The sequence below is a fragment of the Stenella coeruleoalba genome (assembly GCF_951394435.1).
Source record: "Stenella coeruleoalba genome assembly, chromosome: 15".
NCBI lineage: Eukaryota > Metazoa > Chordata > Mammalia > Artiodactyla > Delphinidae > Stenella > Stenella coeruleoalba.
Genome location: NC_137161.1, coordinates 33,548,335 through 33,572,675, shown reverse-complemented (window position 1 = coordinate 33,572,675; position 24,341 = coordinate 33,548,335).

The window sequence follows — 24,341 nt, the reverse complement described above, 5'->3', positions numbered from 1 at the left end:
TAGGGGTCCCAGAAGAAGAAGAGAAAAAGAAAGGGATTGAGAAAATATTTGAAGAGATTATAGATGAAAACTTCTCTAATATGGGAAAGGAAATAGTTAATCAAGTCCAGGAAGCAGAGAGAGTCCCATAAATGATAAATCCAAGGAGAAACATGTAAAGACACATATTAATCAAACTATGAAAAATTAAATACAAAGAAAATATAATAAAAGCAGCAAAGGAAAAACAACAAATAACAGACAAGGGAATCCCAAGGTTAACAGCTGATTTTTCAGCAGAAACTCTGCAATCCAGAAGGGAGTGGCAGGACATATTTAAAGTAATGAAGGGGAAAAACCTACAACAAAGATTACTCTACCCAGCAAAGATCTCATTCAAATTTGATGGAGAAATTAAAAGCTTTACAGATAAGCAAAAGCTGAGAGAATTCAGCACCACCAAACCAGCTGTACAACAAATGCTAAAGGAAATTCTCTAGGAAGGAAACACAAGAGAAGGAAAAGACGTACAAAACAAACCCAAAACAATTAAGAAAATGGTAATAGGAATATACATATAGATAATTGCTTTACATATAAATGGATTAAATGCTCCTACCAAACGACATAGACTGGCTGAATGGATACAAAAACAAGACCCATATATATGCTGTCTACAAGAGACTCACTTCAGACCTAGGGACACATACAGACTGAAAGTGAGGGGATGGAAAAAGATATTCTACGCAAATGGAAATCAAAAGAAAGCTGGATTAGCAATTATCATATCAGACAAAACAGACTTTAAAACAAAGACTATTATAAGAGACAAACAAGGACACTACATAATGATCAAGAATTCAATCCAAGAAGAAGATATAACAATTGTAAATATTTATGCACCCAACATAGGAGCACCTGAATACATAAGGCAAATACTAACAGCCATAAAAGGGGAAATCAACGGTAACACAATCATATTAGGAGACTTTAACACCCCACTTTCACCAATGGACAAATCAAACAAAATGCAAATAAATAAGGAAACACAAGGCTTAAATGATACATGAAAGAAGATGGACTTAATTGAAATTTATAGGACATTCCATCCAAAAACAACAGAATACACTTTCTTCTCAAGTGCTCATGGAACATTCTCCAGGATAGATCACACCTTGGGTCACAAGTCGACCCTTGGTAAATTTAAGAAAACTGAAATTAGATCAAGTATCTTTTCCAACCACAATGCTATGAGACAAGATATCAATTACAGGAAAAAATCTGAAAAAACTATAAACACATGGAGGCTAAACAATACACTATTTAATAACCAAGAGATCACTGAAGAAATCAAAAAGGAAATCAAAAATTACCTGGAAAAAAAAGACAATGGAGACACGATGACCCAAAACCTATGGGATGCAGCAAAAGCAGTTCTAACAAGGAAGTTTATAGCTATAAAATCCTACCTTAAGAAACAAGAAACAACTCAAATAAACAACCTAACTTTACACCTAAAAATTAAAGAAAGAACAACAACAACAAAAAAAAAAAACACAAAGTTATCAGAAGGAAAGAAATCAGAAAGATCATATCATATATAAATGAAAAAGAAATGACAGAAACAGTAACAAAGATCAATAAAATTAAAAGCTGGTTCCTTGAGAAGATAAAAAAAAATTGCTAAAACATTAGCCAGACTCATCAAGAAAAAAAGGGAGAAGAATCCAAATTGGAAAAGAAATAAAGTTGTCACTGTCTGCAGATGACATGATACTATACATAGAGAATCCTAAAGATGCCACCTGAAAACTACTAGGGATAATCAATGAATTTGGTAAAGTAGCAGGATACAAAATTAATGCACAGAAATCTCTGACATTCCTATACACTAATGATGAGAAACCTGAAAGTGAAATTAAGAAAACACTCCCATTTACCACTGCAACCAAAAGAATAAAATATCTAGGAATAAACCTACCTAAGGAGACAAAAGACCTGTATGCAGAAAACTATAAGACAATGATGAAAGAAATTAAAAATGATACAAACAGATGGAGAGATATACCATGTTCTTGGATTGGAAGAATCAACATTATGAAAATGACTCTACTAGCCAAAGCAATCTACAGATTAAATGTAATCCCTATCAAACTACCAATGGCATTTTTCACAGAACTAGAACAAAAAAATTCACAATTTGTATGGAAATGCAGAAGACTCCGAATAGCCAAAGCAATCTGGGGAAAAAAATGGAGCTGGAAGAATCAGGCTCCCTGACTTCAGACTATACTACAAAGCTACAGTAATCAAGACAGTATGGTACTGGCACAAAAACGGAACTATAGATCAATGGAAAAGGTTAGAAATCCCATAGATAAACCCACACACATATGGTCTCCTTATCTTTGATAAAGGAGTCAAGAATATACAATGGAGAAATGACAGCCTCTTCAATAATTGGTGTTGGTAAAACTAGACAGCTACATGTGAAAGAATAAAATTAGAACACTCCCTAACACCATAAACAAAAATAAACTCAAAATGGATTAAAGATCTAAATGTAAGGCCAGACGCTATAAAACTCTTAGAGGAAAAATATAGGCAGAACACTCTATGACATACATCACAGCAAGATCCTTTATGACCCACCTCCTAGAGAAATGGAAATAAAAACAAAAATAAACAAATGGGACCTAATGAAACTTAAAAGCTTTTGCACAGCAAAGGAAAACATAAAGAAGATGAAAAGACAGACTCAGAATGGGAAAAATATTTGCAAATGAAGTAAATGACAGAGGATTAATCTCCAAAATTTACAAGCAGCTCATGCAGCTCAATATCAAAAAAACAAAAAACCCAATCCAAAAATAGGCAGAAGACCTAAATAGACATTTCTCCAAAGAAGATATACAGATTGCCAACAAACACATGAAAGCATGCTCAATATCATTAATCATTAGAGAAATGCAAATCAAAACTACAATGAGATATCATGTCACACTGGTCAGAATGGCCATCATCAAAAAATCTACAAACAATAAGTGCTGGAAAGGGTGTGGAAAAAAGGGAACCCTCTTGCACTGTTGGTGGGAATGTAAATTGATACAGCCACTGTGGAGAACAGTATGGAGGTTCCTTAAAAAACTATAAATAGAACTACCATATGACCCAGCAATCCCACTACTGGGCATATACCCTGAGAATACCATAATTCAGAAAGAGTCATGTACCACAATGTTCATTGCAACTCTGTTTACAATAGCCAGGACATGGAAGCAACCTAAGTGTCCAACAACAGATGAATGGATAAAGAAGATGTTACACATTTATACAATGGAATATTACTCAGCCATAAAAAGAAACGAAACTGAGTTATTTGTAGTGAGGTGAATGGACCTAGAGTCTGTCATGCAAAGTGAAGTAAGTCAGAATGAGAAAAACAAATACCATGTGCTAACACATATATATGGTATCTAAAAAACAAAAACAAAAAAATGGTAATGAATCACCTAGGGCCAAGACGGGAATAAAGATGCAGACCTACTAGAGAATGGACTTGAGGATATGGGGAGGTGGAAGGGTAAGCTAGGAGAAAGTGTGAGAGAGGCATGGACATATATACACTACCAAATGTAAAATAGATAGCTAGTGGGAAGCAGCCACATAGCACAGGGAGATAAGCTTCATGCTTTGTGACCACATAGAAGAGTGGGTTAGGGAGGGTGGGAGGGAGGGGGACACAAGAGGGAAGAGATATGGGGATACATACATATATATATATATATAACTGATTCACTTTGTTATAAAGCAGAAACTATCACACCATTGTAAAGCAATTATACTCCAATAAAGATATTAAAAAAAAGAAAAACAAAAAGAGTTCAAAACATTACTAATATGAATGCTAACTGAATTAAGGAAAAGAATAGATAAACATAGTAAGAATGTTAACAAAAACTCAGGAAATATAAAAAAGTACAACCCAGAACTGAAGATTACAGTAACTAAAATGAAAAAAAACAAAACAAAAAAAAAAAAAACACTAGAAGAATCTAACAGCAGACTAGGTGATGCAGAAGAATGCATAAGTCATCTGGAAGATAGAATAATGAAATCAACCAATCAGAACAGCAAAAACAAAAACAAATTTTTAAAAAATCAGAACAGTTTTAGGGACTTCTATGACAACATTAAGCGAACCAACATTTGCATTATAACGTTACCAGAAGAAGGAGAGCGATAGAGGCAGGGGTCAAAACTGTATTTGATGAAATTATGGCTGAAAACTTTCTGAACCTGAAGAAGGAAACAGATATCCAGGCACAGAAAGCACAGAGGATACCAAACAAGATGAACCAACAGAGACCCACACTGAGTCATAATTAAAACAGCAAAAGTTAAACATAAAGAGAGGATTTTAAAGGCAGCCAAAGAAAAACAAAGAATCATATACAAGGTGACCCCCATAAAGCTATCAGCTGATTTTTCTGCAGAAACTTTGCAGGCCAAAAGGAAATGGCATGATATATCCAAAGTGCTGAATGGGAAATACCTGCAACCTAGGATACTCTTCCCAGCAAGATTATCATTCAGAATTGAAGGATAGATAAAGAACATCTCAGACAGCAAAAACTAAGTGTTCATCAATACTAAACCTACACTAAAAAATGTTAAAAAGTCTTTTCTAAGTGTAAAAGAAAAGGCTATAACTAAAAGGAAGCATCTCTAAGAAAGAAAACATACCACTAGTAAAGGCAAGTATATAGTAAAAGTTGAGGATCAACCTCTTAAATAAACTAGTATAAAGATTAAGAGACAAAAATGTGTAAAATCAACTAAAACCACAATAATCAGTAAAGAAATAAACAGGAATATGTAAAATATGACATCAAAAACACAAAATGTAGGGGAGAGGCATAAAAAAATGTAGATTTTTTGGAGTGTCTTTGAACTTAAATGACTACATATTTAAAACAAGTAGATATAATTATAGGTCAACATATATTAATCTCATGGTAACCACAAATAAAAAACCTACAATAGATACAAAAAGACTACAGAGAAAAGAACGCAAGCATATCACTAAAGCAAACATCAAACCACAGGGAAGAAACTAAAAGAAAGGGAAAAGAATAGAAAACTACAAAAACAACCAGAAAACAAGTAACAAAGTGGTAATAAGTACCTATCTATCAATAATCACTTTAGATGTCAATGGACTAAATGCTCCAATTGAAAGACATAGGGTGACTGATTGGATAAAAAAGCAAGACCCGTCTACATGTTGCCTATAGGAGATTCACTTCAGAGCTAAAGACACACACAGACTGAAAGTGAGAGGATGGAAAAAGATATTTCATGAAAATGAAAATGACAAGAAAATGGAACTAGCAATACACATATCAGACAAAATAGACTTTTAAAAAAAGTCTATAATAAAAGACAAATAAACACATTACATACTGATAATGGGATCAATACAAGAACATATAACACTCCTTTATACATATACACCTAATATAGGAGCACCTAAATATGTAAAATATTAAAAGACAGAAAGAGAGAAATTAAAAATAACACAAAAATAGTATGGGACTTTAACACCCCACTTACATCAATGGACAGATCATCCAGACCAAAAAAAAAAAAAAATCATTAAGGAAGCAGTGCTCTTAAATGGCACATTAGACCAGTTGGACTTAACAGAGATCTACAGCATAGTCCATCCAAAAAATAGCAGAATACACATTCTTTTCAAGTACACATGGAACATTCTTCAGGATAGATGATTTGCTAGGCTAAAAGACAAATCTCAACAAATTTAAGAGGAAAGAAATTATATGAAGAATTTTTTTTTCCCAACAGCAATGGTATGAACCTAGAAATCAATTATGAGAAGAAAAATGAGAAAAACACAAATACGTGGAGACTAAATAGCACACTACTCAAAAACCAAAAGGTCAATGAAGAAATCAAAGAGGAAATCAGAAAATACCTTCAGACAAATGAAAATGGAAACAAAACTTTCCAAAATCTGTGGGATGCAGCAAAAGCATTCCTAAGAGGGATGTTTTTAGCAATACAAGCTTTCTTCAAAAAACAAGAAAAACCTCAAGTAAAAACCTAACCTCCCATCTGAATAAATTAGAAAAAGAAGAGCAAACAAAGCCCAAAGTCAGCAGAAGGAAGGAAAAAATAAAGATCAGAGAGAAAATAAATAAAATAGAGACACACAAAACAATAGAAGAGCTCAGTAAAACAAAACTGTTTTTTTGAAAACATAAACAAAGTTGATAAACCTTTAGCCAGTCTCAAGGGAAAAAGAGAGAGGACACAGAGAAGCAAAATAAGAACTGTAAGAAGGGAACTAACAACTGATATCACAGAGATACAAAAAATCATATGCCAAAAAATTGGACAACCTAGAAGAAATGAACAAATTTCTAAAAACACACAACTTTCCAAGACTGAATCAGGAAGAAACAGACAGTCTGACCAGACCAATCACTAGTAGTGAAATTGAATTTATAATTTAAAAATTCCCAAAAAATAAAAGTCCAGTACCAGATAGCTTCACAGGCCAATTCTACCAAACATATACAGAAGAGATAATACCTACCCTTCTCAAACCATTCCAAAAATGTGAAGAGGAGGGAACACTCCCAAATTCATTCTATGAAGCCAACATTACCAATACCAAAGACACTTCAAAAAAGACATTTATAGGCCAATATCTCTAAAGAAAGGAGATGCAAAAATCCTCAACAAAATATTAGTAAACAGATTTCAGCAATATATACAAAGGATCATGCACCATGGTCAAATTGGATTTATTCCAGGGATGCAAGATGCAGACGTTCAATATCTGCAAATCAATCAATGTGATATACCACATTAATAAGAAGAAGGATAACAGTCACATGATCATCTCAATAGATGCAGAAAAACATTTCATGAAATTCAATATCAATTCATGATAAAAACTCTCATCAAAGTTGGTTTAGAGGGAACATATCTCAACAATAAAATAAAATAATAAAAGCCATTTATGACAAAACCACAGCTAACACCGTACTCAGTGGTGAAAGGCTGAAAGCCTTTCCTCTAAAATCAGAGAAGACAAGAATGCTCAGTCTCACCACTTCTCTTTAGCATGGAATCAGAGGTCTTAGCTACAGCAATCAGACAAGAAAAAACACATGAAAATTGAAAGGGAAGAAGTAAAACTGTCACTACTTGCAGATGACATGATACTATATATAGAAAATCCTAAAGTCACCACCAAAAAATTATTACAACTAATAAATGAATTCTTTAAAGTTGCAGGATGCAAGATTAACATACAGAAATCTGTTGCTTTTCTATACACTAATAATGAACTATAAGAAAGGGAAAGCAAGAAAACAATCCTGTTTAAAACTCACATCAAAAAGAAGAAAGTACCTTGGAATAAACTTAACCAAGGAGGTGAAAGACCTATACTCTGAAAACTATAAAACATTGATGAAGGAAGTTGAAGATGGTACAAAGAAATGGAAAGATATCTCATACTCTTGAACTGGAAGAATTAATATTCTTAAGATGTCCATAGTACTCAAAGTAATCTACAGATTTATTGTAATCTCTATCCAAATACTCATGACATTTTTCATAGAACTAGAAGAAAAAATCTTAAAATTTATATGGAACCACAAAACACCTCAAATTGCCAAAGCAATCTTGAGGAAAAAGAACAAAGGTGGAGGTATCATGCTCCCTGGCTTTAGACTGTACTACAAAGTGACAATAATCAAAACAGCATGGTACTGACACAAAAACAGACACATAAATCGTTGGAACAGAATAAAAAGCTGTGAAATAAACTCACACACTTATTGTCAATTAATCTATAACAAAGTAGGCAAGAATACATAATAAAGAAAAGACAGTCTCTTCAATAAGTAGAGCTAGGAAAATTGGGCAACTACATGTAAAAGAAGAAAATTAGAACATTTTCGTACATGATAAATAAAAATAAACTCAAAATGGATTAAAGAAATAAAAGTAATACCTAAAACCATAAAACGTCAAGAATGGAACAGAGGCAGAACTCTCTCTGACATAAATCAAAGCAATATTTTTTGGGGGGGTTTATCTCCTATGGCAAAAGAAACAAAAGCAAAAATACACAAATGGGACCTAATTAAAACTTAAAAGCTTTTGTACAGCAAAGAAAACCATGGACAAAAAACGATAACCTACTGAATGAGAGAAAATATTTGCCAATCGTATGAACAGGAAGGATTAATATCCAAAATATATAAACAGCTCATATAACTCTATATAAAAAAACAAAAAACCTGATTAAAAAATGGGCAGAGAACCTGAATAGACATTTTTCCAATGAAGATATACAGATGACTGACAGGCACATGAAAAGATGCTCAACATCGCTAACCATCAGAGAAATGCAAATCAAACCACAATGAGATATCACTTCACACCTGTCACAATGGCTATTGTTAAAAAGTCTACTAATAACAGTGGAAATGTAAATCAGTTCAGCCACTATGGGAAACAGAATGGAACTTCCTCAAAAAAGTAAAGATAGAACTACCATATGATTCAGCAATCCCACTCCTGGGCATATATCTGAAAAAATCAAAACAATAATTTGAAAATTTATGTGCACCCCAATGTTCATAGCAGCATTATTTACAATTGCCAAGATATGGAAGCAATCTACATGTCCATCAACATATGAATGGATAAAGAAGATGTGGTATGTATAATATATATACACATATATATATACACAATACATATATACAATGGAATATAACTCAGCCATTAAAAAAAATGAAATTCTGCCATTTGAAACAACATGGATGAACCCAGAGGGTATTATGCTTAGTGAAATAAGTCAGACAGAGAAAGACAAATCCTCTACGTTATCACTTGTATGTGGAATCTAAAAGATAAAACGAAGGAATTCACATAACAAAACAGAAACAGACTCACAGATATAGAGAGCAAACTAATGGTTACCAGTGGGGAGAGGGTAGGGAATTAAGAGATACAAATTACTATGTATAAAATAAATTAAAGGTTATATTGTACAGAATAGGAAAATATAACCATTATTTTGTAATAATTTAAAGGGAGTATAATCTATAAAATATTGAATCACTATGTTGTACCCCTGAAATTAATATAATATTGTAAATCAACTATACTTCAATTTGAAAAAATAAAAAGAATGACCCAACCTCTCTTTCTGTTCTGGCTCCAAGCAAACACACCATCTAGTGTGTGTTAAGAATACTGTAATTGTGACATGGGGTTTGGATTCCAGGCCAGACTCTGCCACTTATTTGCTGTATAGCTGTGACATAATCACTTAACTTTTCTAGATTTAGATTCCTAATGTTAAAAATAACAAATAAGAGTAGAAGACTTATAAAGAACTGACCAGGGCCACAAGTATTAACAGCACCTGCATCCATTACTTATACAACTCCCTGTACAGTGAATCAGAGCCATTCTTTATCACAAGCAGTGGGAAGCACCTAAATAGTCTCAAGTCCAAATTAGGATAAGCAACTATGATTCACCAGAAAACTCCACTAAACCCTCAAAGCTCTCATCCATGGACAACTGGAAAGACTGTTGGACTTCTGATATGAAATGAAATGGTTTATTGATTCTCTGTGACTTTACTCACACTGTGAATCACTGAACCATGCTTCACTTGGGCTCAGGAGTTTGGCAAAGAATGGCAGGGCAAGGAAGGATGTTTTTCCCTCTGTGCCCCAGGATTCTGAATCATCAGGTGTCTTTCCAGGTCCATTTGTTTCCTGGGAATGACTGTGCTCTCTGTTGTATGAAGCCCTATTGTTTGGGGCATGTTAATAAGATTGGTCTTTCAAAGACTAATTATTTAACCCATCTGAAAAGTTCAGGATGAGCTAGGTTATGCTGCAGTAACAAAAACAAAGAACACTCAGTGGCCTAAAACATCAAAGGTTTAAATTTATTGTTCATGCTGCATGTCCATCATGGGTCAGCTGGGGGCTATGTTCAGCCCTGTCCTCATGCTGGGAACCAGGCTGACAAAAGAGCCTCTATTTGGAATATTACTGATCACCATGGCAAATAGAAAGAGAGAGCATGTGAATTACACACTGACTCTTACAGCTTTCCCCAAGAGGTAATAATGCAATCACTTCTGCTCATATCATTGGCAAAAGAAAATTACAGTACTGTGCCTGACATCAAGACCTGGAAGGAAAATGAGAAAAATTTACAAATAGCATTAATGATGACCTCACGGTTTCTTTTTTTTTTTCTTTTTCTTCATGCTCAAGAACCTTGATCTTGACAAGGTTTGTGGTGACAAACTGGTGTAGGCAGTGGCCACATATGTCCATGTCACCCTGATGAAAAGATCCAAGAGATCTTCCATATCCTTGTGTATTCTTCCATAGCCCTCAGTAGACCTAGAGACCATGCCTCCTGACAAATGGTAAGGAAAAGCTAAGGGATCACCTTCGAGTTTCTAAAAAGGTATAACTGGAAACAGCTTGAGGAAAATGAAGCTGACAAATTTGCTTAGCCAGACAAAGAGAGACAATCACAAATCTCAAATAAAACTTTCTACTACCTTTGAAAATCAAATTCCTAGAACACTATGCTTAAAGATTGAGGATTTCACCTAGTAGAAATACACCAGACAGTAATGGGTTCTACTTTTATTATTTATCAGCAAGTACATTTTGGTTTTTACTTAATGAACCATAAATATAATTGGAAGTAGGTGAGAAGGAATGTAACATACGTAAATAATTAAGACCAAAATATTGGAATTATTTTATTGTGAATTAAAAAGTAGATACATATACACCTATAAATGAAAAACAATTTGAAAAAGAAGCAGTTTATAGGCATTGCAGTTGCTTCATATCATTAGCACCACAGTGCTGTCAGTCTTTTACATTTTAGTTATCTTCATTTTTTCTTGCATTTCTTTGGTGGCTAAAAAATTTCAGTAATCTTTTGCTGAATGAACTAAAGACTAGAGCAAAAGATTCCTGGAGAGTGAAAGGGCCAGAAAAGTCTTCTCAAAGGTGGGGGATGATGTTTGAATCTGGGACTCTCAGAGCTGCCTTCAGTTTTCACTTCAGAGTATGGCAGCTCTTTTTTGTGCTGAAGCTTTTCCTAATCCAGAAAGAGGTAGAGAGCAGTGGAGAGTCTATGATTGTCCCAAGTCCCATACGTAGACTCCTGGGAATGTCCTGTTTCCTGCAACCATCATGAAAATGTAGAAAGCTTGATAAGAAGTAAAGGTTATGTCAGCAGCTGAAAGAGAGCTGATGGTGCCAGCATCTTCCTTTTGGCCCTCTCTCACCCCTGGTCTGCCTCCCCACCTGGTCACAGCTGAAGCCCGACAGCCTAGTTCATTTGGAGGACTAGAATTTACTTAGCAAGCCTGAGCTATGAGAATATCATGATTTTCAGAATTTTGAAGTCAAAGGAGTTCTTATAAAGCAATAGCAGAGAATCTTCTGTTTTTAGAGTAGTGATTCCTCCCAGAAATGATAGCGTTGGGGAGATTTAACAAACAAAATTGATACTCAATTTTTTAGGAGTAATACATATGAAATTTTAGAATAGAGACTGAAATGTATGTGGATAATTTATTATCATGAATATTTGGGGCATAGCAAATCAAGAGTGATATAAAGAAAATTGTGGGTACCATTTTATAGATGTTCTAATGAATGCCTGCTTATTTCCATTCTTTTTTTATATCTTTATTGGAGTATAATTACTTTACAAAGTTGTGTTAGTTTCTTCTGTACAACAAAGTGAATCAGCTATATGTATACATATAACCTCATATCCCCTCCCTCTTGCATCTCCCTTTCACCCTCCCTATCCCACCCCTCCAGATTGTTGCAAAGCATCAAGCTGATCTCCCTGTGTTATGCAGCAGCTTCCCACTAGCCATCCATTTTACATTTGGTAGTGTTTATATGTCAATGCTACTCTCTCACTTCATCCCAGCTTCCCCTTCCCCCATTGTGTCCTTAAGTCCGTTCTCTATGTCTGTGTCTTTATTCCTGCCCCGCCGCTAGGTTCATCATTACCATTTTTTTAGATTCCATATATGGGCATTAGCAGACGGTATTTGTTTTTCTCTTTCTGACTTACTTCACTCTGTATGACAGACTCTAGGTCCATCCACATCATTACAAATAACTCAATTTCATTTCTTTTTATGGCTGAGTAATATTCCATTGTATATATGTGCCACATCTTCTTTATCTATTCATCTTTCGATGGACATTTAGGTTGCTTCCATGTCCTGGCTATTGTAAACAGTGCTGCAATGAACATTGTGATACATATACCTTTTTGAACTATGGTTTTCTCAGGGTATATGCCAAGTAGTGGGATTGCTGGGTCATATGGTAGTTCTATTTTTAGTTTTTTTAAGGTTATTTCCATTCTTAATGACTCCAAAATTTATAGAATTTGGGCAAATTAAAGAAAGAATTTCCTTGTTATGCAAATTTCAAAGATTCCCAAAGTTCTTCTTTTGTAATTTTAGTAACAAGGTTAACATAAAAAAAGAAGTTACATCTCTGTAAGCTTAACGTAGGAAAAGTTATCTCTCTTCATTTTGAAACTAATGCAAATTTGTCATCCCTGTGAATACAGGCTTTAGGGACAATAAGTTGGAACAACATTTAAGCATTTCCAAAAACCAAGACTCGCCCTACTTTCAGTTGACAACTAAAGAATTCTCCAACATAGATCTAACTAACTCACCTACAAAAATCAAATATTCAAGGAAGAGGACATTGTATTACAAAACTAATAACTGAGCAAGCATTTATATTTTAAAATAAAAGTAATCTAATGCAAATATAGACATAGGCATAACTCTGGTTGTGTCTATAGATACATTAAAACATAAGAAAAATAAAATTGAGAAATCTGTTTTAATTGAAGGTGCATTACATTTATGAAATTAGAAAAGTGTCTAATACAAATTTAATGTAAAAGAGCTACTACTAAATTACACTTTATTTTAGTTAAAAGGCTTTTAATTAAAATTCATAAATAAATGTTTGAATGTTATAAAAAAGTAATTTTTATATCCCCCATCCATTCTGGCCTCTGATTAAGTTCTAAAGTATATTATTAGTTTTGCATTTTCTAATAATTGTTGGTGGACAAGGTGTCTCATTATTTAATGATCCACAAATTAAGGTAATAGACAAATATCAAGGTCAACTAAAACTGAAATAAGTAATAATGGTGGGAGAGGAAGGCAGAGGGCAGAAGAGGACAATGAGCCCTTGAGAAGGTCAGGTGTCTCTGCCCATATCCAGGAACAGCTCCCAGAGGGCAGAGAAAGGCCAAGTGATCCTTCAAACACTCTTTAAAGTGCCACTTTCTAGGTTGACCCATCCATCCAAAGGGCAAGGTACTGCTGAGCATTATCTGCTGAGATGCCCTCCTCAAGGAGCTGTGTGTCAGGAAATATCATCAGGCAGTTTCTAAACTAGTCCATAATCACTATTCCCTTTAACTCTGAGACCCAAGTAATCTACATCATTGAACAATGTTAAGCATCACCATAAGATACCGAACAAACAAACACAACATACTGTGTGAGTTAGTGTCCTCTGGAATTGCGAATATGTAAGCGAGGCATAGTAGGGAATTCTCTTGGTTTTCGCCTTGATGGCTACCCAAAAGATGTTTAACATTTGGAGAAATTTACGATTCATAGTTTCAGTTTGTATAAATGATTATCACTAGTAGTAGAAGTGAGAGACAGAACAGGCAGCAAAAGCAGAGGAGAAGAAATGGGATGAAATGGAGGTCTCAAGTGAGCAGGGTGAGGGTCAAGATATCAGCACTTAGCAAATTGAGTGAATCGAACTTTTCTTCACTATCCTGTAGAGTATAGAAAAATGAAGAGTAGCTATTCTTGGTAAGAAATAGGAACAATGAAACATATATCTTCTTAATGACTGGCTTAGCACCTCATAATAAGGCCATAGTTCATTTAAGGTATTTTCAGTTATTTTAAATGTGCTGTAATACCAGTGATTTTCTGGACCTTATTGATTTCTATAATGGAGAAAGGGGTAAAGGGAATAGAAAGCCAGGTCTGGCCAAACTTCTTTCCAAGATGGAAAAGTAGGTGTCAGAGGAGTTTTGATTTACATGTATGTATATGGGGATCCAGATAAAAAAGATTGGTAGTAGTCACCTTGGGGAATGGAGGTTTCAGGTACAAGTGGATGGATAAAGGGGATCTTGAGAGCACAGTTCATATAACATGCATTGTAATACTGTTCAGAGCCTCTTCTAGGGAGTCATGTAAATATTTTGTGTTGTCGGGGTTACATTAAACTTTAAACACATTTGGAACTCTATCTTGGTCACTTACTAACAAGATTACTTTGACTAAGTCTCCCATCCTTTTTAAGCCTCCGTTTCATTATCTGTACATTTTAGTAATAATAGGGCCAATTCCCTACAGTTTTTCTGGGGATTATGTGTGATAATATGTTAAAGGCTTTGCATATGTGAAAAATTATTCCTATTTCTTCACCCCTATCTGTATCCAGACCTTTTCCCATGCGACTTGGCAATTCTTCCCACTAAAGGCAAATTTATTTCCCTGTACTATTGATGCTGGCCATGTGGTTTACTTGACCAGTGGAATGTGGGTAGAAGTTTCCAGCATATGTCTTCAGAGGAATAGCCTACGGGAACTTGCAGCCTCTGTCATGAGAAGAATATGCACCCAGTGGCTTCTGCCTCTTTGGTCTGGGTCTCAGAATAAACACACATGGGGTACAATTGAGCCAAACCTGCATAACTTTGAGTGTGGGAATAAATGCCATTGTCGTATACCACTGAGTTCTGAGCTGGTTTGTCGTCATGCAGCAATAGGTGACTGACACAACACAGTCCTGGGGTATGGCCTGGGAATCTGCATTTCTCGGGTTGTGACTAATAATAGGACTTATGAATAACTGCAATAACGCCTTTGCCCACAGTTTAAAGTGCATGGAGATAAGCAGAAAGATATATAGCTTATTCTGATTCATACACAACTTTTATCTTCTTTATAGTTATCTTTCTTTGAATCAGATGGGCAACTATTTATGAAACATGGCATTCAGTAATCATCTAATTTGCTAACCATGATTTTTGAGATTGCTTGGGAATAAATATCAATCAAGTGGAATTTTCCTCTCATCTGATACTGTGGATAATCTAAATGTTTTAAATTGATTATTTCTTATGTCTAGATTAAATTTACATAATAACTTCTTAAAAGAATACTGAACTGATAGACAATATCTCCTAAAGCTGAACAAATGTGCCTACCTTACAATTCAGCACTTCTGAAACTCCTGGGTACATCCAACAGAAAGGATAGTGCATATCTACCAAAAGACTTGTATAAGAATTGCCAACTCAAGCTGTAAACTGGAAATGATCCAAAGTCTTTCAACAGTAGAATGGATCCATAAATTGTAGTAAGGTAGTATATTCATTCAACAAAATATTACAGAACCATAAAAAAGAATGCAAGCAAGGATGAATGTCATAGATGTGATTATGAATTTAAAAAAAGTAGACCCAGAGTAATAAATTCTGTATTATTCCATTTGTGCAAAGTTTGAGAGAGGCAAAATTTATCTATGGGAATTGAAGTTAGAATAGTGTTTCTTGAGGCAGGGGTAGGTATTGCCTGGGAAGGGTGAGAAGCCTTTTGGACTGCTAGAAATGTTCTACATCTTAATCTGCTTGGTGGTTGTGTTATGTCTTTTGGAGTTGAACTCCGACAAGTGTCCTCTTGCACCAATAGAAATAGACTGAGTTGGGTTCAGAAGCAAAGGAAAGGCTTATTCTTTGATCAGAGAGTGGAGAGGTAGGAGCTGGAGATCTAGAGCACATGCTCTCCCAACAGGCTGTGTGTGGGGCTGCTTTATAGGGGTCCGGTCAGCAGGGAGGGGGCAGGCACAGCTGCTCATGCTCCAGATCTCAGTGCCTGGTGCAGCATCTCTGCACATGATCCACCAAACTGAATTGTCTGCACAGTAATTTTGCACCAGGAACTCTAGTCTAAAGTGTCAAGTGCAAGGCCTTTGCATGCAGCACACTATGAAAAGTGAAACTAGACTAAGCACAAAAGGAAAGAATAAGAGACAAGGTTAGACTTTATTTTATTACCCATATTCAGTTTTGTTTTGTTTTTTTGGAGTCTGAAAAAACTTTTTTTTTACATATCTATTTTATTTTTCTAAATTTTATTTTTTATTGATGTATAGTTGATTTACAATGTGTTAGTTTCAGATGTACAGCAAAGTGGTTCAGTTATACATACATACATATATACATATACACACACACATATATATATATTATTTTTCAGATTTTTTTTCCTTATAGGTTATTACAAAATATTGAGTATAGTAGGTTCTTGTTGGTTATCTATTTTATATCTAGTTCTTGTTGATTATTTATTTTATATCTAGTAGTGTGTATATGTTAATCCTAAACTCCTAATTTACCCCTCCCCCATCATTTCCCCTTTGGTAACCATAAATTTGTTTTCTATGTCTGTGGGTCTATTTCTGTTTTGTATATAAGTTCATTTGTATCCTATTTTTTCTTTTTCAGATTCTTTTCCATTATAGGTTATTATAAGATATTGAGTATAGTTCCCTGTGCTATACAGTAGGTTCTTGTTTTTTACCAGTTTTAAATATAGTAGTGTGTATATGTTAATCCCAAACTCCTAATTTATCTCTCCCCACCCACACCTCTAGGTTCTATTTTTATTTCCCAGGAATTGTTCATGGGCTTTGCCAATGATAGTTAATTGGCTGTATATACTACAAAAATTCATCAAGCTATAGACTATAAATATATGCACCATGTATATCATACCTCAATTTTTTAAAAAGATAAAAAAGAAAATCTCACCTGGAATTAGAGAAAAATTAATATTTTAAATGCCAGTGTTTCTAACTTACCAAGTTTAATCTGTCAAGCCTTTAGGTTTCAGCATAGCCTGATAGTAAGGAAAAGAGGTATAACTAGTTGATGAAGAGTTAAACTGGACATCATGAAACATGTACCTGGTGAAAGTTTCAGTTACTTATATGCTTAGTTCAAGAGTGGACAAAGGTTCATACATATACCAACAAGGACAAGCCGTTTGGTACACTGACTGGCTAAATACCCATCAGTAGTTATGCCCTATGCCAACCCGTCTCCAGATTGACAAGATAGTGTTGATGCTGCAGCAAAGGAAACAGAAACAAAGGCAGGGCTGATGCTGCCTTAACAATGAGGGCCTATTCTCCCCCATGCACCTGAGAACACCAGTGAACTTGGTCATTGTTCAGCAGCAGAAACCTCAGGGTTTCTCTCATCCTTAACTCTTTGTCATGTGACCACATTATTTCCTTAGGAGGTGATCCTGCCCTGTGTCCCTTGACAACGGAATCCTCCAAATGTATAAACTGTGTCATCGTGATTGACCAACCAGAGGTCACCGCTCCTCACCACCCCCCTTCATCCCAAGCTGTTTGCTCTTATTGTTCATTAAAAAAAAAAGAATGAAAGGGAGGAAAGACAGCAATCCAAGTCCAGTAATAAGCAACACAAAAGATTCATTCGTGAAGGGCAAAGATTAACAGGACTAATAGCTCCAGGGGTTTGGGGAAAGCCTGTCCGATTCAGGAAACCAACTGGGAAAAACTGAGTGCAGACAAATTGCTTGCTACAAAGGGAATACTATGTGGGAGAGTATGGAAATAACTATGTTCTGCGAGCATGTTTTACTTTCTGTGTTGTTTCGCCAACAAGAGATACAAGGACAGCCAGAGTAGCAGAATAATACACCTGTGATAAAAGCAGCTGCCTGCTTTTCTCTAGACACTGAAAGTTTACCTTTTGTTCAGAACTACATATGGGGAAGCTTCAATTTACCAGACTTATTAGTTATTAAGTCTTTATCAAATTGTTTTTCATGGTGTACTTTCATCTAAATGGGAAGGAAAAAATGCTTTCTCAAGAGGTTACACAGACCTTTCCTTCAGCTACAACTTGAGCCCTAGCATTTTATGAGAATTTATTCTCCAAAAGGTGACCTAGAGGCATTATAAGTTCCTTCCTAAAGTTTTCTAGATTAATGCTTTGGAGAAATGCTTAAGAGCAAGGGTTAAAACAAGAAGAGTTTGCTGATTAACGTTTAGTTAATTTTAATAACTTCACTGACACAGCCCTCCGGATAAAAAAAAGGAAATTATTCTTTTCACCATTTTTTTTGTTGTTGCTATATTTAAAATACTAAATGAACAGAATTGCATGGAGATAAAAATAAACAACACATGAAATGAGAACATGGTCAACTGGTCTTTTCAAACTTGTTTGGGAGAGAAAAGCCTCCCCAAACAAAATCTTTTCATTATATTCCTCCAGGTAAACTATTCTCATAGATAAGCATGGTTATCCTTCCTTGCATAGTTAAAACAATACATTTTTCTGATCAAGACAGAAGGAAATATTTGATCTCTGCTGATCCCACTCAGAATTACCATTTGGCCTCTAGAAGAGCTATTTGCAAACTTCGGTGTGAGTTAGAATAGCTGGAAGAGCTTGTTAAACTTGCAGATCTGGAGGGCTTTGTTGTGATATTGTGAATCAGTCAGCCTTGGATGGGCCTTGGAAATTTCATTTCTGTGAAATATCCCAGGTAATTCTGAGGCTCACAGATTTCACTTTGGGTCTCCATAATGTTTTCCCACATTCCGCTGGTGCCGAACTGCTAAGTCTTAGTTTGAAAACTGCAAGACACATAAGCCTTGTCCTACTTTTCTAAAACTAAGCTAAGGAATGTTCTAGCACACAAACAGGAGCATGTTCATCTTGTCATTGGAAACCAACTCACATAAATCACCCACCGTCCTGCCTTGCTGTCTGGAGTCAATGCAAACCTTAAACATCTCCTCTACAGTAAGCATCTGATCAAGAACAAGAAAGTAACTTAAGTGCATAGGGATAGAGAAAGGGTTTAAGAATTATCAAGACAAGGTGAAAATCTATTTTTTTTCAGTGCCTATTGCTCCAGGGTTAGGAACAGCCCACAAATACCCACATGTTTAACAGAAGTTTAAGAGGGCACCATCATCTTATTTAGAACATTTCATCTTCCCTGCAAACAACAGGTTTCTACAATTCACCTTTGTTTTGTACCAAAGAAAGTCCACTTCTACAGTGAGTGCTCTCAAAATAGGAATGTGAAATTATGGGCCAGGGAAGAACCTCATATCAGTATGAGTCCGATCAAAGTATCAATTAAAATGGACTGAACTGAACGCAATGGTTCGGTTTTTCCTCCTGCTCTCCTACTTGTCCTGTGCAAATTGTTCAACAGCCTTTCCCAGTGAAAGGACTTCAGAAATAGGAGCTGTCTTCAGGAGAGGAAGAGTGAGGTGTTGATATGCTGACCTACAGGGCACAAAAGTCCACTGACAGATGGGAAGGAAAAAAAGGAAAGTGCCGAGAGGATTAAACACAAAAGGATTTTATAAGCAGCCAAGGCAATAACGAGCCCTCTGGAAGGAGGCATCGCATATTAATAGGGGCCATTCGATCTGCTAGAGGGTACAATGGACAATGTGAGGGGTAAACAACAATGCCCAGAACACATTTGGGTAAATAGGGGAGATGGTGGTCGTTGACAGCCAAGTGCATGCACTGCCAGCTCATCTGGGCCTCTGGAGGTCGGATTTTGAAAGCCTAGGAGGGTTATGCTGATTTCAACATACACTCTTATCCTTGGGATCTGGAAGGCAATTATAAAGTCATCTGTCATGAGCGGGCTATCCCACAAACATTACTCAGCTGCTATTATGCCTGACAGTTGGGGCACTTCTGGTTCAAAAATAGTCCATTTGTCAGTTTCCTCTACTCCCTGCTATTGTGAAAGAAGCAGAATTAGAAGGTACTGCTGGGACACCAGTTGAATCACTTTGGAATTGTGACACTGGTTTGCCACAGGAAAGGGGAGACTTGAGGCTTAGGGACCCAGAAACGATAGTGAGTTGTGTGAGAAGAAATGTCCACTTTGGGAAGCTGTCTGTGGAATTCCCTGAGATGAGCTGCACATGGGAGCGATGCAAACACTTCCGAAATCTTTTAGCTTCATCACCCCACACTCTGTCTGGTTTTGCCAGTCCTCACTGCCAGACAGTAATCTGCACCACGGCCCTCAGGAGAAGCACAATGGCCATGGACAGGTGTTCACAGAGCCTTCACGTGGCCTGTTATGAGCACACCATGTGCCTTTACTGATGACTTACAACAGCCTCTGAATCACTCCCCATAAAGAAAACTCAAGCTTCCCTTTCCCCGTTTAGACTAAGACAGCCCAGCACCAAATGCACACAGGTAACCAAACACAGACCAACAGCTGCCTTTCTGAGAGACAGAAACTCTACACTAAAACATCATGACAGCCCCGTAGCGGCAGCAATTTTAAGGGGCCTCAAATCCTTAAAGGAACTACTCCAAAGGTCTGGGTTTCCTTTCCTAATCTAGATATGGAGGAGTCTTTAAATCAGGCCTTCATTTCCGGAACATGCTCACTGTGGACCCTTGAAGACTCATCAGGTCATGATCAAGGCAGCAGGATGATGAATCAATGATGTACCAATGATGGGCACCAGTAAAAGGCATTGTGCAAAAACATGCCAGCATAATACCATAGAGGCCCAGGATAACTGCCCCTTATTGACAGGTTGGGAATACCTCATTCAGAGAATGGCACCAGCTTCATCTGGCATAATTGAGTGTATAAATAGCTCCCTCCCCTTTAAATATCTGCTTGATTATATGTGTATGTATACATATATCTGTTTATAAGGTGTGAAAATTTATAAAAAAGTGAAATATATTTTAATTATTTGCAGTATAACGTGTATATGCTCATATTAGTTTGAAGCATATGAAATTGCATTTTTTGTAGATTAAAAAATATGTTAGGGCTACCCTGGTGGCGCAGTGGTTGAGAATCTGCCTGCCAATGCAGGGGACACGGGTTCGAGCCCTGGTCTGGGAGGATCCCACATGCCGCGGAGCAACTAGGCCCGTGAGCCACAACTACTGAGCCTGTGCGTCTGGAGTCTGTGCTCTGCAACAAGAGAGGCCGCGATAGTGAGAGGCCCACACACCGCGATTAAGAGTGGCCCCCACTTGCCGCAACTAGAGAAAGCCCTTGCACAGAAACGAAGACCCAACACAGCAAAAATAAATTAATTAATTAATAAACTCCTACCCCCAACATTTTCTTAAAAATAAATAAATAAATAAATGTTAGTTGAACATCAGCAATTTCACATTGTTCAATCCAATACGGATACATGGCTGTCATTAAGCCTCTGTCATTTCCTCTCCAAGCTCACTTTCTAAACACTGATTGGATGATGGGACTGGGATGCTGCAGTCCATATTTCTGTGCTGCCACTTGCTAAATGCTAAACTGGGCGAGTGAAAGGCACTAGAGGGAGTGCCCTTTTCCTGTTGGCTTGCTGTTCCAATGAACATTTCTCTAGCCTTGTTTCTTCACCAGCTACTGGCTTTTGAGTCCAACCTCCAATCCTATGGTTTTATGTATTTATTTTTGCCCCACTCTCTAAGAACTAGTCATAGTGCTTCCCCTCAGACGCTGCTTTCCAGGGTCCCTTCTCCAAGCTTCCTATAACCCCAGCTCCTTCTCTTTGCTCCTGCAGCCTAAGAGGTATTAGCTGCTTACAATATCTATTTCTTTGGCAAACTTTAGTCTTCTAAATTTATCGAACAAATTCCATATATTAAAGTTTCTCTGTTAAAATAACTGACATGGTTTCTGCTTTCCTGATTGGATCTTGACTGGCTCTGTATGTATACATATTTAAAATGTATATTTTATGTATATATGCTTATTTTGTATATATGGAAAGAAACATAGGGACAGAGAAATGGAAAATTTTGAAATAACAATGGTGCCACACACATTTTAATATACTCAGACAATACTGGGCTATTAGAATTATATATTTCCTCAAGGCTAATGTCCCCCCAAGCTCACAGAAAATGCAACGAGTGTCAAGAAAACCATGTGCAGCCTATGTACCAACACAGTTTAAAAATCATTATGCTGTCAACCTGCCAAACCAAAAAGACTTTGGTAACAAATAGTGGAAAATGATGAGTCCATCTTTTGTCTATTGGTCATTTGAAAAAAATGGGTTTGATGGCTGATCCATTCTGACATTTCACCCATATATATTTTTAAATCTGCCTATTTTGACACAAATGGCTTTCTAAGATGCCCACCCTGATTAATGGGCCTGTTACATTCAACATTATGTTCTCTGGGGTGTCTGCACTTCTTTCAAGGTCACGTGGAGAAGAGGAGTAGACTTCAGTACCATGGTCCATATCAGTTCTGACTGTTACAAGGGCCTCAGATTCCCACCAAGCAGGGAGGCCTTTGGTGTGGTCAACCTCTCTGTTCCTAATTTTAACACATAGACCACTCAGGAAGAAATAGAGTTTTTAAAAAGGCCCAAGAAAAGTGCATGGTTTCCATCCAGCAGTTACTGACCTCAGATCCATTTCAAAAAAACATTTCATATTACACATATCACGTTGGGTAGAAGGGAAATTTTCTAATCAAGATGTTTTGTCATTTCCTCTTAAGTTCACATGCTTACAATAAGCATGGTGTTTTATATCACATATGCACTGACACGTACAACTGATCCTCCTTCAGTAACTAAGACTTATGCATCCTCTCAAGTATGCGAGCACACACATACCCACACACACCACACACACTATAGCCTCCCAACATGCACATAACTTTAAAGTATTAAATAAGCTTAAGGGTTTTTTTTTAATTAATATACAAAAAATTTTCCAATGTCACAATCATCTGTTGATAATGACAGACATCAGCAATGTACAAATATTTGGGCAGGTTGGGTAACTCACCATCCTCAACTCTGCAATGAGCAAAGTAGCTAAGCAGTCTGCCTGGCATATCACAGGCACATCTGGGATTAGAGTCTATGCCCTGAGGACTCTGCAATGACATCCTTAGCAGATGCCTTCAGCCCACCCTGGAAGGCATCTGAAGCTCCCACAGTTCTTTTTTTTTTTAATGTATTACTTTAATCCTGAGACATTTTTTTTTCTTTTGGCCACACCGCATGGCATGTGGGATCTTAGTTCCCTCACCAGGGATCACATCCCCTACAGTGGAAGAGTGGAGTCTTAACCACTGGTCTGCTAGGGAAGTCCCTACTCCCACAGTTCTTATATGGGTATCTCTCTGTCTGAGGGTGAATAAGGGATGAGATTTGGGAGATAAGGAACTCAACTTCTTTGCCCCTTGGTTGAGCAATTCAGAGGGTCTGCAGTGGGAGTGAACCCTGCTGCTCAGCCTAATAACCCACTCGTGGATATGTCCTTTATTGGTTTTCCTCTTACACCGCACTCCCACATCGTTCTTCCTGGCATCACCTCTCAAGTAAATATTACGACCCAAATTCTTGTCTCAGACTGCTTTTGGGAACTGTGAACTGAGATAGCCACTTAACCTCTGTGCACTGTCTTTGGCCCAAACACAGCAGCATCACACATTAACTGCCGTCCTCCTCAGGCCAGGACAGCAAAATCCTGAAGGTCCCCTCCTCTTTCCTGAGAGGATGGTTTCTTGATTCCCTCACAACAACCTCATCTTTTGTGTGAAAGAGATTAGGTTCCTAGTGTGCTCCTTGCCTCTAAATTCTGGGGGTATAAGTACAATGTGGTGACGATAGTTAACAATACTATATTGTATATATGAAAGTTGCTAAGAGAGTAGATCTTAAAAGTTCTCATCACAAGGAAAAGAAAACTGTAACTATGTAAATATGAGGTGATGGTTGTTAACTAATCTTACTGTGGTAGACATTTTGCAATATATACATATATCAAATCATTATGTTGTACACTTTAAACTTATATAATGTTATATGTAAATTGTATCTCAATAAAACTGGGAAATTTTTAAAAATTATTTTTTAAAGTACATAGCTATGACAAAAAAGAAAGAAATAGGTGATGGTAACCCATGAATGAACATTTGCTTCCCTACTGTACTGAGAATTAAATATAAGAACCGCATCCCCAGTACAAGGAAAATACCCATATGACAGATGGAAACATGATACCACCTTTCTTAAAAAATGAACAAAATACCCACAAAATATTATACATGGTGTATACACACCACTCAAGAAACT